General features: G+C 41.9%; 1 long non-coding RNA gene across 1 annotated transcript; it reads right to left on the bottom strand.

Annotated features, from left to right (window-relative positions):
- Positions 1–4486: 4486 nt before the first annotated feature.
- LOC309710052 lies at positions 4487–11119 on the bottom strand. Its single transcript, XR_014277649.1, has 2 exons — positions 11068–11119; positions 4487–5606 (listed from the first exon to the last, which is right to left on the bottom strand). It is a non-coding gene; the product is annotated as an uncharacterized lncRNA (long non-coding RNA).
- Positions 11120–19112: the final 7993 nt, after the last annotated feature.

Here is a 19112-nt window from a genome sequence, read left to right as displayed (position 1 = left end):
GCTTGAACCTATTATGTAGGACACAAGCAATAAAATAAAATAACTGTTTTCTGTTTCCTACATTGCAGATAGACTTTGCCTCCAAACCTGAACAGGAAAATGAGTACAGTCTGGATCATAACTTACCAAAAATTCTCCAGTAGATCTTCTTAGCCTACAGGCTGTGCTCAGCTAACCTGCTGCTCTTTGTAGATTTACAAATATGAATTCAACAAGATGTCTGCAGTTTCACAAGTTATCTTACTTAATTTACATTGCCTACACTAACAGTATATACATTTGGTATAAAGGTGGATTTCAGTCATTTAATATCGCCTTCATCATCTAAATTGCAAATTAGTCTTCTACACTTGATGTAACCCAACATTGATCATGTGTATGGCTATGGAGGACAGAAGTAGGCACAAATAGTCTCCAGTCTGAAAAACTGAAACAAAGTTGAAGTGCCTTACACATGCATCCTTTCTAATGTTGCATCCTTTCTAATGTTGAATGATGCATTGAGTTTTTCCTTTCCAGTCACTTTTCTCACTCACTATGTATTAACAGACCTCTCTGCATTGAATCATATCTGTTATTAACCTCTGTCTCTCTTCCACAGCATGTCTTTTATCCTGTCTTCCTTCTCTCACCCCAACCGGTCGCAGCAGATGGCCGCCCCTCCCTGAGCCTGGTTCTGCCGGAGGTTTCTTCCTGTTAAAATGGAGTTTTTCCTTCCCACTGTTGCCAAAGTGCTTGCTCATAGGGGGTCATATGATTGTTGGGTTTTTCTCTGTATCTATGAAGCGCCTTGAGGCGACTTATGTTGTGATTTGGTGTTACGACCCCCTCTGCTAGGCGTCAGGGAGGGAGTAACATACACGAGCCCCCCAACACAAAACTGAGTAAAGCAAAAGGTTTTAATTCCAAACTTTAAACAGAAAACCGACAGGGCTGTGCAACAGACCACTGGGCAGACAATTATTACATAAAGAAAGAACAGTCACGAGTAAAAGTTAAAGGGTAACTAAGGCAGGCTGGCCGCACACAAAATAAAAGCTAGGGTTTTAACTAAGGCAAGCCAGCTTCACGCAATCCTACTCACAGCCAACTAGCAGCTCAAAACTCTAATCAGGCTAGGTTTAAAGCATGCACCAAGGTTCGACAAAGGTCAGCAATATGAATAAGTTCAACAAAGATCGACGAGGGAGGCATGAAGGGCAAACTGCATGTTCAGTCCTAAGCAGCAGCCACTGAGTGAAGGACCTCCAGCCTTTTGTAGCCACAGGTGGGTACGATCAGCCACTGATTGCCTCTTGGAGCATCATGGGATCCCGGGGCAGCCAATCGTCCGTGTGGTCTGGCACACTTCATTCTGCATAAGTGAGGGTTGGCACGGGTCTCCCAGTAACCAATCACACACGAGTCCTGGAACACATTGATTTACCTAGAGGAAGGCGGGGCCACCTGAGGCCGGAGGCCGTAACATTTGGCGCTATATAAATAAAATTGAATTGAATTGAATTAATGTCGAATAAGGGGTAACTCATATAGCTGCATGAAGAAGTTGTGCAGAACTTAGCTACGGTTCAGCTCGATATTCACACCTGCTTCTGGACAAAAATCTCCATATTTCATTTTCACAAATACAGTATCTTTACTATATCCAGATTCAAATAAAACAACACCTATATCCTTTAGTTTGTCTCCAAACTAGCACCGAAGCACAGTTATAAACACGGTATTTAGCTTGTGAACACAGGGAAATACTTTGTAGCCCCCAAGAAGACCAATAACAGAGCTAAAAGAACATTTGACTTGTTTGCGGATGCTGGAACTTGATTTGCAACACATTATTTTGCACCATCACTCTGAAAATTCTTAGCATCGACAAAATACTTACTTTGATCTGAAACATTTTTCCAATGATTTCCACACTATCTGAATGCACAATTATTATGTGTTCTAATCTGACTCACTGAGGCCCTACAGCTGTAAATCCACAGTTTTATTGAAGTCATTTGCATATTTTGTTTTTATTGGGTTGCATTAAAATCCTGTGTAACTTAATATTTACGTGTGCCTAGCTCATTCCAAAACAGGCACAAGGATGCCAGCTGAGGACAGAGTGGTCAGCACGGCTGACATCGGCATACCGACGGGTGAGATTACAAGAAACACTGACAGTACTGCACCACACTTGAGTTGCTGTGTCGTATTTACGTAAACCCTGCAAGTCAGTCTAAATGACAGCATTGGCTAAACAAAGCCATAAGAAGGACGATACCACAAAGACAACAAAGAGACAGTTCAGACAGACATCTGGAAGGCTGAAAGGAAAACAAGGCCAGGCATCCTAAGAGCTGAACAGCACTGTTAACGTGACTGACCATCTCTCTTTTTGACTTTAAACAGAATTCTATTGAAAGGAAGAGCCATTAAACATGGAATTTCAGTCCAATTTGTCTTCAAAAGGAGTAAAAGAGCTCATTATGTGGGTTCTGCTTTTTCTTGACTATTAGAAGGAGACGTTAGTCATGCCTGGTTATCTCACAACCTTATGAGCACAGGATTAAAAGATCAAAGGCTGACTTAGGTTCAGTATTATAGAAAATGTAAGCTTCTTTTTCAGATGCGCTTTGGACTGTGCCTTTTATCCCCTCTCAATGCTTAGATCAAAATATTGGAAATTCATATTCATTTCATCCACTGTCCAATGCGAAATTTATGTCCACACCTCTCATATCCAGGGATGCAAGTGCGTACTGATCTATTTCAAAGTGGACCTTTTAAGACCTTCAAGTCAATTCCCTGTTGATTACACAGGCTTCAAGACTGACAGAAATAAAAACAGGGCTAAGTTTCAAGCAAACTTTGAAGTACACTGAGCTGCAGCAGAGACGTGCTGCTTGCCAGAGCTGGACAGCAACTTCTGACTTAATAAAAATATTCTGTAACCACTCAATTATACACTTGAAGGTTTAAGGGTTAGAGAGTGATGCAAACACAATAGCTCACAACAGCAAAAGCTAGGAGCTTTCTGCTCCCAGTAGTTGTGGACCAATTTAACAACAATGTGCGTTTCTGGCACAAACTTCAGACAGTGAAACCAGCTTTGCTGTCTGATCGCCTCATGCTCATTATTCCCAGAGGAGAGTGCTCTACAAAAGAGGATCTGACTTGTAGCAGACAGTTCACTGAAAATAGTGCCCATTGTAAACTGTGTTTTTTTTTTCTGTAATATTTAGATGTAATATATTTTAAAGTGTTTAGCAATACATTATGTACCTATTTCTCTCTTTGCTTTAAACTTAGGTTGATAATGATATTGCCGCCAAACCACAACATCATGATATTTAATCGAGTAACTATGCATGAATAAATTGTAATTATCTTACCCTTGTTCACTGTTTTGTGCCATGCAGAGAACATTTTTTGAAGTGTCTGGCTTTGTTTAGTCAGACAGAGTTAGCCTCAAACAGACTGGAAGCAGAACTGCCCCTGAGACTAAAATCCAAAGTCATTTATAGTCTTGGACTTCAAGCAGCATCTTAACAATGTGCTGCAGATGCAGTCTTTTTCTTTTTTCTTAAGCAAGTATATCCAGCCTGGCTTGCATGCCAGCCTGCACATGTATCAAACATATAACTTTGTATGGGCCTGTTTATAGTTCAGAACAGTGCTGGAAATAAACTAATTTCTGTGAACTAATGTTGTATTAGAGGCTTTTTCTACATAGAGAAAAAAATTCTCTCCTCCCACAATTTTATCTGGAGCAAAAGGAAAACATTGCATGGTTTTTAAAGATTTGTTAATTTGGGTTTCATTTATTTAATAACAAAAGACATTTTTATCTATTAAATGGCCCAAAATCATTTAAAAAGTATAGTGTTTAGCCAAATAAGACAGTACACTTGCCTTTAATGTATACAGATTATTCATGCTTGAAAGCATAGTCCCCCAAAGGTGGACTGTGTGAATTAGCCATAATAAAGCCTGTTTTCAGTGTGTAACATCACCTAATTAATCCACACTGTTTGGCTTAGTTCTTTGGCTTGCTTTTTTATTTGCCAGTGTAACAGGGTGCGTTAATCAACTACAGATCTGTGCAGACAAGCATCCTAAATCTAGCCGGCTTACCGGAGCTTGTTTGCTCGCTATTTCACGAAACAGAAAGTCTGGTCACTTTGTTTTTTGTGTGTATCTAGTGTTTAACAGTAAACATAATTCATCGTTATCATCTTAATATGAATTTTGATCACTGTGAGCAACAATGAGTCATTGAAAGTGGACGTATTATGGGTTAAAATATTGTGAAACAATGGTATGTGCTTCTGCAGAAACCGCTGTAAGTCACAGAAAAGTACTACTTTATCCACAATCCTGGATTCAAACAGCAGTGTCTCTGATTGGTTAAGGTCCCTGTTGCTTATTGAGCTTGTTAAGATTCAATATTGAGGAAGGGTACAAGAGGTGATCGAAGAATAACCACACCGATCCGGCCGGGTAAAGTCAAACGAAGATTTTAATGAATACACGCGTGGGAAGACAACTCTGTACGCAGACAGGAAGTAGTCTTCGACTTAATCAAAGCATGAACAGATATTTTATAGCATCAGGGTTTATTTACTGACGCCCCTTCATACGTCACAAATACATTTTATACATAGATCAGATCAACATCATCATTGACTTTTCACCTAGAAAATCATCTTCTATTTTCATGGCTAGCCCTTCCTGTCTACCTTTCAGTTCTTGTCTTGTTCCTCTTTCTTGCCGAGACACCAAGAAACGGTTCCTCTTTTACCAAGACAATTTTGCAGTTACAGCCAAACATAACTAACCTCTCCTCTAAATAAATCTAATTTAAAGTGTGTGTGTGTGTGTGTGTGTGTGTTGACCTCACATGCTCTTTGTGTCATCTCTTCACCTACTGTCTGTGTCTCGTCCTCAAATGCTCTTTCTCAATTCACCTGTTGCACTTCTGACCTTTTACCAGACCAGAAGCTCACTGAGACTATGTGTATGTCTTCTACTAAATAAATGTTTTAATCAAGAACCTCTACTAAAACCTTAATATAAAATGATCTGATATATAAGTGTTTTGTAAGCATGTATTGCAATTCCTTCTCTGGCTCCAAGTCACTTGCACAATAGATTGTCCGAACATCGCGCCGAACAAAGCTTCCGACCCCCAATTAATTGACCGAGCTCCAACTCTTTAATAAGCACAGATATGCATTGTGTATAAAATAGTCATAACTGCTTAAGGCCTTCTTAAAGCTATCTGTTACATTGTTAAAGCCTCGTCTTAGCCTGCGGCTCAAAATAACTTCCTGCTTCTTTCTGCATACAACTTCCTGTCAGCCTGCAACTCAGTCTTTCTGAAAGAGACACTGTTTAAACCTTGGAATGCAATATCCATGCTGCAGATTATATTATTAATGCAATGACAATTATTTGACAATAGCAGTAAAATAATTTCCCTCCTCGACACTCCCCCTTTTGACCTCTGGAACACCAGAGGTCACAATACATTGTGTCCTCACGCAGACCCTTCTCTGGTGGTCTCGAACCTCGAGATCTCCAGGATCCTCGCCCCTCCTGTGGTCGCCGAGATCGATCTTCTGCAAAGGAAACAAAACACCTTTTCTTGCATCTCCCTAACTTATCCTATCTGGGACTCTTTAATCAAAAGCCTGATCCTAATTATCTTCTTAACTTATTGACTTGTATTTATGTATACTCTTCAACGTTACTCATCATTCTAAAATTCTTTTAAGCGCTGGTTTCACGTCCAGTTGCTCGCTCTACTTTCCCTTATCTGATCATCAACATCCTGTGCACAAGTTGTCGCTGCTGCAAGTTAATCTACTCCAAAAGAAAACAACCACTTTAATCAATTAAGTTTAAGCATATAAGCAATTACTCCTGTATACATTTCATCATAGCTAAATGCTGCCTTGAAACAACTCCTATGTGTTAACACTAACTTCATTTTAAAACCTCACATTTCCTATGTTATCACCTGTTTTGGTATAACCTTTTTATTTCATTTTGCTCCCTTAATGTAACAATACCTCCTAATTCTAGTTTATCAGACTTAACCAAAATATATGCTTTCCTTCCTCTTTGGTCCTTCTTTAAGTTCAGTTAAAAGCTAAATGAATTTAGGGCCTTTTGCCTGGAATCAATACTGTCATGTGTGTTTCTTAACTCTGTGTCTGTAAGCGTGTGCAATCCTTCATGAACTCATATTATCCTCACAGTAGATTGGCTAATCATAGCGCTAGCCAAAGGCTCATGACCCTCCAGAGACAAATTTGAGCCACAACTCCTTTAAAAGCACAAAATGCAATATGTATAAAATAGTTATAACTGCACCTGAAATACAAAGTTAACATCATCATAAACATCTTATGGTCATCAAAGCAATGGGCAGGGCTGCGACCCAATTTAGCCCTGTCTGCGCACAAATTTTAGCCAACTTGCTTTTCAAATTTAGGTTCATCCTCTCTACCTTTCCTTGAGATTGAGGATGAAAGACCGTCCCGAACTTATGTTGCACTCCCAACATCCTCTCTACCTCTTGCAAATCTTTATTCTTGAAGTGAGTACCATTGTCTGATCTAATTCTCTTGGGAAACCCATGCCTTGGAATGTAATGATTGATTAAGCACTTAATCACGCTTTTCGCGTCTTCACATTTAGTCGCCCATGCTTCGGGCCATCCAGTCAAAACATCCACACACCAGCAAATACCTCACCCCACCTGGGCCTGTATCAATCATGTCGGTATAATCAATCACGACCTCTTCTCCTGACCTTTCTGGCATGAGAAACTTACCAGCTTCAGGTTTTACTGCTGGCTTTGGGTTGTGTGCCCCACAAATTAGGCACGTTCTGGCCTTTTCCAGTATCATCCTTCTCAAATCAGGATGCCACCATCGGCACAAATTTCTCTCCATCTGTTCCACTCCCACGTGACCAAGCCCGTGAGCCTCATTCACCTTTTGTTCCGCCATTTTGGCCGTTAAAGCGGGACGCCCATCTGGCCCCCTCCACAAACCGCCATCTTGCCAGGCTCCTTTGTTTTCCCACACCCCCTTTTCCTCTGGGGATGTCTCCTCCTGAGCCTGTCTAACTTCTTCCATGCTGTTAGTGCTAACCTCCTCTTCTGGGGTTACCTGCACCAGTTGTCTCTGTCCTTTGTAGCCCGCTGCTTCCTTTGCGGCTTCATCAGCTTTCTGATTTCCTCTTGCCACCATACTGTCTGCTTGTGAGTGGCCTTTGCATTTTATAATACTTACCTCGTCTGGGTCCTCCAGGGCCTTTTCCAGTTCCTCCATTTCCTTTTTGTGACAGATGGGTGCATTAGTGGCCGTCCTGAACCCGGCTCTCTTCCACTGAGCCAGTTCCACATGAGCTGCTCCAAACGCATATGCTGAGTCAGTGTAGATGTTCACTCTCATGTTTTTAGCCAACCTCAGGGCTCGAGTTAGGGCTATCACTTCAGCTCTCTGGGCCGACTGTTGTCCCTCGATTTTTCCTTCAACCTGGGCTTTCTTAATACAGTCATGTGGTTCTCCTGACCCCATTAGGTCCGCCATATTTATTCCTTCATGTGTGAATATCAAATTTGGCGCCTCTAAAATTTTGCTCAACCTTTGTTGCGTCAATGGAGTCATTGTGAATACCTGTGAGTTCACATAGGCCACTACACTGTGTGTAGTAAGCACTTTCAGTGGGTGTTCCCTCACTATATGTGCTGTTTTCTGAATTATCTTTGCTACTCCTGCTGCGTGTTGTGTGCATGTGGGATGCCTTGCTTCTGTTGAATTTAATCTTATGCTAACATACATAAGTACATCCCTACCTCCCCCTTTTTTCTGAAACAACACACCATTCACAACTCCCTTTGTTTCTGAAACATCAAGATAAAATGCCTCATCATAGTTAGGTGTGGCCAGATCTGTGGCTCTTGACAAATCCTGTTTTAGTGAAATGAACGCTGTCTCTGTGTCCGGCGTCCAAGGCAATTCAGCCTTCAGATTTCGAACACCAACTTTCTTGATCAGGTCCCTTAAAGGGGCCGTTTTACCCGCATAGTTCGGAATGAACTGCCTACTGTAACCTGTCAAGCCAAGAAAGGAAAGCAACTCCTTCACAGTTCTTGGTTTTGGATGTGTCAGAATTTGGTCTCTGTGTGTGTTCATTAACCCCACTGATCTGTGTGCGATCACCCGGCCCAGGAATGTTACCTCTGGCCGGACCAACTGCAGTTTTTCTTTGCTCACTTTGAAGCCACACTCCGCCAATCTGTTCAACACCACGAGCGATGCTGCCGTACAGGCCGCTGCTGACGGGGCTGCAATAAGAAGATCATCAACATACTCTATTAATGTACAGCCCCCTGGCAGTTGACATGGGGACAATGTCTCTTTCAACACCTGATTAAAAATTCCTGGTGAGAGTGCAAAGCCTTGTGGTAGGCGTGTGTACCTAAATTTGCGGCCTCTGTATGTGAATGAGAAAATGTCTCTGAGTGACTCGTGCAGTGGGAGACAAAAAATGCATTCGCTAGGTCAATACATGTGAACCACTTTTGGTCTTCAGTTTTGTGCTTCTATTATGGTCTGTTAAATGGTATGTCAGACTTCAGCTGGAACAGGACAGGCGAACAGTTAGCTAGACCTACATCTGTGGGCCCTGCGGACCACAAAGTACCAGGCAATTTTGAGAGCTCAGCTACTGCATCAGGATGATCCATTCTTTCCCTGCCATGTATTCTGGAGATTTCTTTATGTTCTAAGATCACTGCATCGTTGGACAAACAAGTTATGCGATATATTTTACATTTTGGTGCATACCAGACATTTGGAATTTGGGTGCTTTGCCAGCATGCGTTGTCCAGCGCCCGCTTGACCATTGGTCCCAGATCTCTTGGCCCATGACCCCCGTGGACCGCCAATGTAATGTGAGGGGCTGTATCCTCTCCCACATTGTACCAAGGCAGTTGTTCATCAGTAAATTTCACAGCCGCGGCCACACCTTCTGGTCCAACATAAATGTTATGTGTTTGCACATTCCACGTCTGTCCCTCAAGATCAGACTGGAACTGTTCCCGATAGATATCATTATCTTCCCTATCATAAAAGAGTGTAACGTGGAAAGGATCTCGCGGGGGGGAATAGACGGCCAGGCTCATTACCCAGGGTTTCCACAGCTGATAATGTCTCAAAATGCCTTCTTCCACTAGCCTCCCCCAGTAGATTTCGACAGTGGGTTGTTCAGAGTTCTGGACTAGATATTGAGTCTTTGAAGGTGATCCCAGTTTCACAAGCAGGTCCCTGCCCATGAGATTTTCCAGGCACCTGTCAGGACACCACATATTGGTGCTTCAAAGTCTGTTTTCCCAGCTGTGTCAATGCTGGATCATCATCATTGACAGCATAGGTTCTACCGTCCCCACGCTGTTCAGTTTCTCCGGGCTCCATCAGTATTGCTCCCCCTCCCAGCCCCAGTCGGCTACTGGGTACTGAGGGGCTGGTGCTGCATTCGGGTTTGGAGCCTGATGTGCTCCCCTGTAAGCAACTCTTTGTCTTGGGCCTCCTCGTGCCTGGGGTTGATAGCCTCGCCTCTGATAATTTCGCTGCGATTCAGGGCATTCTCGGGACCAGTGTCCTTCTGCTCCACAGCTGTAACAGCCAGTCCAAGACACACTGCCAGGATTCCCCGGATTCCGAGCCCTTTGTCCTCCCCTCACGGATCCACCACGCCCTCTCTGCGGTCCACCGGTCCCCCAATTCCCTACGGGTTGACGCTGCCTTGGTGCATTGGCGGGCCAACGGTCATCAGGGTAGAGACCCGGATCCTGATCTGGCCAGTCAGGCACAGGATCGGGCTGAGACCTTGCCACCATTATAGTCTTATTTAGTTCTTTCAGTTCTTTTTTCTTCGCATTATATTTTTCGCGAGCCTCACCCAGCTGCAGCCTAAGCAGCTGCGCCTGTACTTCATCTAACTCTTTCTTTTGTTTGTTCGTCAAATCCTGTTCCTGCTGAAGTCTGTGGGTCACATGTCTCTCCCACTGCACCGAGTCTGCAACGGCAAAATCTGGGTTCTTTTCCAAGTCAACTGCAACCTGGTTGGGCAGCCCTGCCAGCACTGCCGAACGAAACCACGCTCTACTTTCACCCTCCTTCCCCGGATGTATTCCTGTTCCTAACAACCATTGTTCCTTTGCTTTAGCTAAACACTCTCTGGGTGTGTTTTTGGGATCCCAAATAATTTTTGGAATGGCTCCAGAGTTAGGAGTTGGGTCCTTCTCCCGGACTGCATCTGCTAAGTCATTCTGCACCTCATGATATTTCAGGTCATTTGCATATCTGGTTGTTTGAGCTATCTGCTCTACATCTGCTAACCCACCACCCAGCATACAACGTCCGGCCAAAGCGCGAAAATCGCCCAGCGCTAATTCTTCTCCTTCCCAATGTTCTCCCTTGGTTATTGGTGGAAGTTGTTTAACCAATGCTTCCAAATCTCTCACCTTATAGGCGCGATGAACTGGTTCGTTCTTTGGACCTGCTATTAGAGGCAGACTTAAACCAGGGTCAGGAGCTCCTTGTTCAAAACTCACTTTTCTACTCTTCCTCGACTTTCCTTTTCCCTTTGAGCTCCTAAATATGGGCTGTCTCTGTGCTTGGTCTCTCTTCACACTTCTTTTCCTCAAAATTAGGCTTGTACTTGGTTGAGGTTCAGCTCCTCCATCTTCGTCCTCCTCATCGTCTTCTTCTCCTGATGACGTCGCACGGCCTTCATTCATTTGTCCATACACTTCTCCTTCAGTTTTTAACACCAAGCTCAGAGGTATTTTATCACCCAGCCCTTTCTGTTGGGATATAATAGGTTTACTTACCTCAACCTCCATCGCTTGGCACTCTTTCTCTGCTGATTTTAATACTCCAGGGGAAGCCAAGCGAACAACTTTCTTACGCTGTTCGAGCTGATCCTTCAGAGGTTTGCATCCCCTTTTCCTACTAGGTGTCGCACCCGAGCTGTCAGCCATTCTCTGAAACACAGACTTACCTCTTCCAATGGCGTTGGTCGACTCCACCTTCTTGGTCTAGGTCACCCAGACACGCTTAACTTTCGGTTTCAATCTTCGTCTCGCTGTTCTCGCAACCACTGGCTCCTCTTCCCCTGCTCGGTGATACACAAAGTTTAACCCAGCACTTTAGACGCTGCCCTCGCGTTCTCAAGCGTTGACACTCAATCAAAATTATTCGCCCTCAAAGTGTTACTATATGACACCAGCAACCCTTATGCGCAACGCGCTCATCTCCGTATACTTACCTCTCCAATAGTTCCTCGGATTAGTGTTTTTTCATTTATTTTAAACCCATTAACGGCGCTGCGCGTCCCTTATATACTTTACAGCAACACACCCTCAAGCATCCCGTACTAATAAATCTAAAACCAAGAAATCACCTTTATGACATTATGTCAAAGCTTTCTCCATGTTGCACAGCCTGCCACATGTTTAACAAAAAAATCGCTGCCCGAGAAGGCTCCCACATATCAAGGTGGTCGTTTTCACAAACTTCCAGCAGACCCTCAAATAAACAAAAACAACGACCCAGGCAGGCTTCCAGTTCAGCCTCCTCAATTTCTATGCACACTGAAAACTCATGGGGAGATTCTTCTGTCTCCCCGTGTCCTACACAATTCACCTCCAAATGATCCCCTACAATTGAAATTTCAGTGTGGAATGACGCAGAGATTAACATTTCCTTATTTATTCACTATCCGTAACCTGAATTTTCTCTCTCTCTTCAAATAACAACGGTTATCTTTACAATTTGTTATTGAACTACTAATTAAGTTGCTTTTTATGGTGTCAGTGATAAACTGCCCCTAAAAAGTCCACTTTATTGCGTGCTCATTGAGTTACTCCTATCAAAACTATTTAACAAGTTCAATTTACACATACTCATTAATTTGTCACGCTTATTAGTGGCTCATGGTTGCTTAAAGCCTATGTCTGACTTGACCACAGAGTTAGAGCATCATTCAATCCTCTCAGGATGACCACTCCACTTACTCTGCATCCAGTCAGCTCATGAATTAACAACCCTTGCAGACTGTAACCCTTTTATTTTTTGTTTATGCCTTCAAATCCACCTTAAATCTTCTTTACCTAAACGTTGGTTTTAAACACAAACAATTCTTATATTCTATTTTGAAACGCTGTCACCATTCATATATTTACAATGTTGTTATTTACTAAGCCAGCATTTTAATTGCAGACATTTATCCACATTTGCAAACAATAGTTATAGAGCTGAATGACACACAAAACCGAAAGCATAGTCCTCTCATGCGCTCTGCATCAGCTGCCTCATTTGCATGCACACACACTCTTCATCTAAGAATAGCAGCAGGCAGTCAGTGCATTGCTGACTCAACCCACAGAGATCTTTTTAATACAGAGACGTCTTATATTTACAACTGCACAGATTTTATACCTTTTAACACCTACCGAATTTCGAAAAATTTAAGTTAACGGTCTAACCGATAAAAGTCCAACTTTTTTGTCATCAATTAACCAGTATCTGTCCAACAGTTTCTGGCCTCATCTCTAAAGTCCCTAACTCAATTTAAAAGTGTCCAACACCCAAGGTCCAACCTTTGCTGCCCAAAAAAGCGCAGATACCGTTCCAAACGGTAAGGAGACTCTATCTCCTAGCTTAATTCCGGGATGCCCTGTACCCCACAGCTAAACCACACTGAACTAACCCTCTTCGCCGAGAGGTCAATGTCGCGCGTCCACGACAAGGAGGGAGCGTAACCTCCGGGCTCTGCGCTTCCTACCAGTCCAACTGGCGTTCTTGAGTAATTTATAATACTTTGGAACAACAGTAAAACACCCAACCAAGTGTAAGACTGAAGCAGGTCCAACCTTATAACCAAATTCCCTAAGATACTAAAAACATTGAGCAGTCCAACTGCTTTTCCTTTTAGCGGTCCAACCGCATTCAACCATTACCAGCAGTCCAACTGCTTTAAATCCTCAGTACTGTCATGACATTCTCATCAAAATCAAAACAGACATCCACCAGTAACTTCAGTGAGTAGACTTAAATTTTATCATATCCAATTTGGCACACTTTGGAAATATTTCAACAGGTAGTGCCTTACCTTTTGGATAAGCCGGCTTATGCCCACTCACTTAGACCACTGGAATTCATGTCTGCCCGTCAGACCACCCAAGACCCCGGATTTCTCCGTCCAAACCTCCAACTCTCCCTCCTCAATAACCGGACGAAGCCCCCAAATGTTAAGATTCAATATTGAGGAAGGGTACAAGAGGTGATCGAAGAATAACCACACCGATCCGGCCGGGTAAAGTCAAACGAAGATTTTAATGAATACACGCGTGGGAAGACAACTCTGTACGCAGACAGGAAGTAGTCTTCGACTTAATCAAAGCATGAACAGATATTTTATAGCATCAGGGTTTATTTACTGACGCCCCTTCATACGTCACAAATACATTTTATACATAGATCAGATCAACATCATCATTGACTTTTCACCTAGAAAATCATCTTCTATTTTCATGGCTAGCCCTTCCTGTCTACCTTTCAGTTCTTGTCTTGTTCCTCTTTCTTGCCGAGACACCAAGAAACGGTTCCTCTTTTACCAAGACAATTTTGCAGTTACAGCCAAACATAACTAACCTCTCCTCTAAATAAATCTAATTTAAAGTGTGTGTGTGTGTGTGTGTGTGTGTTGACCTCACATGCTCTTTGTGTCATCTCTTCACCTACTGTCTGTGTCTCGTCCTCAAATGCTCTTTCTCAATTCACCTGTTGCACTTCTGACCTTTTACCAGACCAGAAGCTCACTGAGACTATGTGTATGTCTTCTACTAAATAAATGTTTTAATCAAGAACCTCTACTAAAACCTTAATATAAAATGATCTGATATATAAGTGTTTTGTAAGCATGTATTGCAATTCCTTCTCTGGCTCCAAGTCACTTGCACAATAGATTGTCCGAACATCGCGCCGAACAAAGCTTCCGACCCCCAATTAATTGACCGAGCTCCAACTCTTTAATAAGCACAGATATGCATTGTGTATAAAATAGTCATAACTGCTTAAGGCCTTCTTAAAGCTATCTGTTACATTGTTAAAGCCTCGTCTTAGCCTGCGGCTCAAAATAACTTCCTGCTTCTTTCTGCATACAACTTCCTGTCAGCCTGCAACTCAGTCTTTCTGAAAGAGACACTGTTTAAACCTTGGAATGCAATATCCATGCTGCAGATTATATTATTAATGCAATGACAATTATTTGACAATAGCAGTAAAATAATTTCCCTCCTCGACAAGCTCGAAACTGCTAAGCGGTGATTGCATTTAGAAAGGAATAATTGCACAACACCAATAACTAGGTTGTACTTTATTATAAACACATTTCAAACCACAAAATATATTCAACACTATTAATATACAACACTAAACGAAAAAGATTAGCTCACAAGGTTGGAAGTTGTTGTGTTTTAAACTAAAGTAAGATGGTGTTCACTGCACTGTAGGCAACTGGAAGACAGCCAAAAAATTGGATGATATCATTATGGCTTCCCTGGAGGTTCTCGCAGTGTCTTATAGGCTGAATAGAAATCAGCTCAAAGGTTGTTATGGCAACTAAGAAATCAGGACATTTTCATTTTTAAAGTTACAATTTAGCTCCGTTCACACATTAGCAACTAAAAAATAAAAAAATAAAAACATTGCATACATTTAATGAATTTAATTTATGTAGCAATTCCTTATGCACAAAACTTTTGATGATCTGCTTCCTAAATTAATATTTCAATACACATAATTTTCTTTCATTTTAGATACACTAAACCTAAAATGTATGTTCTTAGAAAATCATTCATAATATTTTAAATATATACATTTTTATCTACTAGCTAACCAAATAGTTATAGTGCAAAAAGAAAAATGCATCTTATATGCAGAAGATGAGAAGACAAATTCCCCATCCAACACCACATCATCCAAGATTTTCTGCCTGCATGTATATTAGATATGCTCTTCTTTATTTTCCCCCGATATATACAATGTTTTATACTTGAACATTCATGGTCCAGCACGGCTAAACAAAATTTTCACTTTCTCAGCAGCATCTAATGAACATTTTCTGGCTCTGTTATCTTTTTTATTTTCTGACATCAGTCTCCCACTTTTTAGTTCTTACCTTTTATTCCCATACTCCAAATCAGGTGCTAATATGTAGGGATAGATATAAAGATTTGTCATTCCCAGCCAAGAATCAGATTTTATGCTAACCTTCTGAACAAAAAGATGGGGCGGTGCACTTTGGCAAGCTTCTGAATGTTGGCCAACAGAAAGCCAGAGTTGAAAGAGACCTAAGATAATATCACCCATTTCCAAGGTTCACCTAAAGGCCTGGAAAAGGATTTTTTTTTCTCGCTGAATAGTAAATTATACAAAGGTGACATCCTGGAGTGAAAATATAGATGTTAAAATGACTATATATATATATATCACCCACCCATTATACCTACTTTGAAGATACCCCCCCCCCCCCCACACACACACACACACACACACACACACACGCACACACACACACACACGCACACACACACACGCACACACACACACAAAGCTTAAGATGTGTAAATATCTGTGGTGTGGACCTATTCTTTTAGCATTAGTTAATGACCATAGATCTTAAGATTCACGCAGTTACAACCTGCCCTATTGGCTCCTAGCTGTTTTGTTAGGGAAGAGAAGCGTTTGCACTTCTTCTTTGGTGTTAGATATGCTTGAATCCATCAAGATAAGAAGCAGACAAAAACATGTTTGAAATTATTTTCAACCCTCCAGTGCCTCACATCTGGCCTTTCCTTGGAGAGTATACATGCCAGCAAAACTCAGTAAACCACAGCCAGAACTGAAAAAAAGAATGGCCTCATTGTCATGTTTTTTATCAAACCTTACAATAATTTACCCTTGTGGATGTACCTTTATCAGTGCACATTCTTGGGGACTGCTCCATCCAGTCCTAGCAGAGGCTGTTTGATTAAGATCATAAATTGAACATAGCTGGACAAGTAATGGTGCATGCATGAGGCATGTGCTGCAGGTTGTGTTGTGACTGAGTGGAGGAAGAGAAAAGAGACGGGCCTAGCTGGAGATCATTAGAGCTTGTTAGTGTCCCCGCTGGCTGGGGAGAGAGGCCTCTGATTGGGATACCTCTCTTCTGATTCAACTGACAGTGGAGCAGCAATGTATATGGGGTACAGGAGACAAGGACAGAGGAACTTGGAAAGGGTACCTGGGGTCTTTCTTTGCCACTTACAGTACAGCAAACCCCAGAGATGTCCCAGCAGATCTGCAGGTCTTACTTTCATCTGCTTCCCCAAAGCCATTAGTTTAGCTAGGAAAAGGCTGCTAAAATATACATCTGTTTTAGTGTCAGCAAATACCAGCTCTCCTCTGTCTGGGTGCTGCCGCTAGTCGATTCAATATTTAAATCATCAGTCTCCATAAGCGTTTGATGTCAGCTCTTAACGAGCTCTGTCTGTAACACTGGCAGGCCCGTGGACGAAGCGTCTGTTTACTGTCAAGAATGGAAAGTGCTGCCTTCCGCTGTTTCGTCATATGTCGATAAGATCCAATGAGACTACTTTGTTTGAATAACTGCATAAAAGGCTAGAAGCAATGTGCACGTCAGCAAGTCTATTTCATTCTTCCAGCAATTCTGATGACACTTTTGCCAATAGTGGATTTCTGTCAGAATCAAAGGCTTGGTGTCGCGCATATCAGTTGATGCAAATCAGCGGGAAGCACTCAGATTATATCACACTGCAAATATTACGTTTATTTGAGACGAGAGGTGATGGCAAGGAATATTCTAGCTTTGCAGAGTGACATTTAGATTAATGTAATTTCATGCATCGTGTGTTGCAGGTACCTGTAGGAGTGATCAAACAGTGTTTTTTTAATTAATTCTGGTGAGATCTTAATGCATTTGAATTTCCCTAAAGCTTAGACAAAATTTTATGTAATGTCTGATTTTATTCGTTCCACAGCGAAACATCAATGCGATTAACTTTTCATATATTCAAACATTTCTCACAAACATTTAATTCAAATTTCTCACAACTTGAAATAAATACAAATGTGTGCTTGTTTTTAACGGGTTTTCCAAAACCAGCTTTTAATATTTGTATTAATGTGGATGTGATTCATTAAACAGCTTTGTAATTGCAGTTAAAGCAGTACATACATAGGGAGGTGGTCAGAAGGGTATTGCTGTAATTACAGAGAAAATCTAAAGTGGAATTTTATGCATGCCTGTGAACTAACCATTAAAATGAATCAACTGGGCTGTGGGTGTACTAAATACATTAATATTATCCCCATAATTTGCCATTCCCTTTTGACCCAAAAGCCTCCCTAATCTTGAACCCACACTGACCCTTTCAAGCGGCCTCACCCTGCATCTGGATGCTGCGCCATTGCTTCCTTTTCAGGATGTCAAAGAAAAAGAAGAAGATGAAGAAACTGGCCCCCGGAGAACAGTTTTGTCCCACCCCCCAGCAGGATCTCTCCCTCTCTGTAGGCCTCCCCTGGGCAAAAGCGAAGATTAAAACAAACGGGACTTTAATCAGTGGGCCCTGCTTCCCTCTGCTCAGCTGCCGACAGAAGGAGCCCTCTCCAGGAAGGCTGCCTCAAATCAAAGCTTCCTGCTCGCCACTTGCTGCTTCGCCGATCCGTATCACAACAACAAAACCAGCAGAAACAATTATTTATTCCTTTTGATGTGGGTTTTGAAGTTACCCCACCTCTTCCACTATGCCACCCCACCACCACCCCCTTCCTTCACCCCTCCTTTTCCTCACCCAGCCCCTCCAGCTCTCTGCATCTTTTACTCCCAAGGAAACAAGGTCATGCCAGCTTCTCCGTAAAGGGGGCTGCTTTGAAGGAGCAGGAGTTCCAGAATCGACGCCTTTTTCTTATTTTACACCGAGGAAAGTGTGTCGCAGTTTGAGGAAAAAGTTCTCAAGTTCTATCAGCGTCGTTCAACTTATCGCCACCCCGCTGAGTTTATCAGGCTGTAAATGTCACTTTCACAGTGTAATGTTCTACACTACAAAAGAATTTCATCGAATTACTGCAGTTTCATGGCACAATGTGATTATTCACGGTCACTTCTGCATCGTTTTACTTTTAAAAATTCTGCAGCTTATAAAAATGTGGATTGCTTCGCATGGTGCGCAAATCAGCACTTTAGTGACCAGATTTAGATTACCATCAGAATGGCAAAGTCATTGGTATTTGGCCAACAAAAAAAGTGTACTATAATCCTGCTATATACTGCTATTATCTCTTCTTCTGCTGCTTTACAAGCAGGGAAGAAGGGAAGGCTGTTGTAAAGAGGGCAAAGAACAACAGATCTGAACAGTACTGCTGTCACTGTCCCTGATACCACTCACCCTTTTCTTGGATTTGTGGACTGTTTGCAAATTATCCCTCAACAGCCCTGAAAAATGTCTGAGAGCTGCTTTTCAGCTCCAAATACCACAACATCTGCTAAATCTGTTGCATAAGGCTGAGGCTTCATCAAAAGGTTTGGCAGTGAAAGAGCTCCTCAAACGCGTGGATGGTAATCACGTTTTTATCGTTTACTGAAAGTTTTGATCCTCTAAATTCATTTAATGGGTGGAGGGGCATATAATTCCACCTTAAATGTCTGCCAAGCTGATTTTTGACAAGTCATATGTCATATACTCTGAAACACACCAGGGGAATTGTGGTTTGGGTTTTTTTTAGCTCAATATTGTCGCATTGTGGATGCATATCCCTGTAGCCTATTTTCCATGGCTACATTGTTTCTGCCTCAAATTTTCATTACTTTTTAAAGAGCTGAGAGATTCCTGGTCTTGTACTGACTGAATTATTATTCAGCATTTACATAGTCTTCATTTAACCTGTCAATCACAGGAATTACTTTGGTTTTTTTTCTGGATTTTTTTTTGTTTTGTTTTTCTCAAAAAATGATTTTTTAAATATTTTGCTCAAAAAATA

The sequence above is a fragment of the Aulonocara stuartgranti genome, assembly GCF_965226115.1.
Source record: "Aulonocara stuartgranti genome assembly, chromosome: 1".
Classification (NCBI taxonomy): domain Eukaryota; kingdom Metazoa; phylum Chordata; class Actinopteri; order Cichliformes; family Cichlidae; genus Aulonocara; species Aulonocara stuartgranti.
The sequence above is the reverse complement of the archived record's forward strand: the minus strand, read 5'-3'. Positions and strand labels throughout refer to the sequence as shown.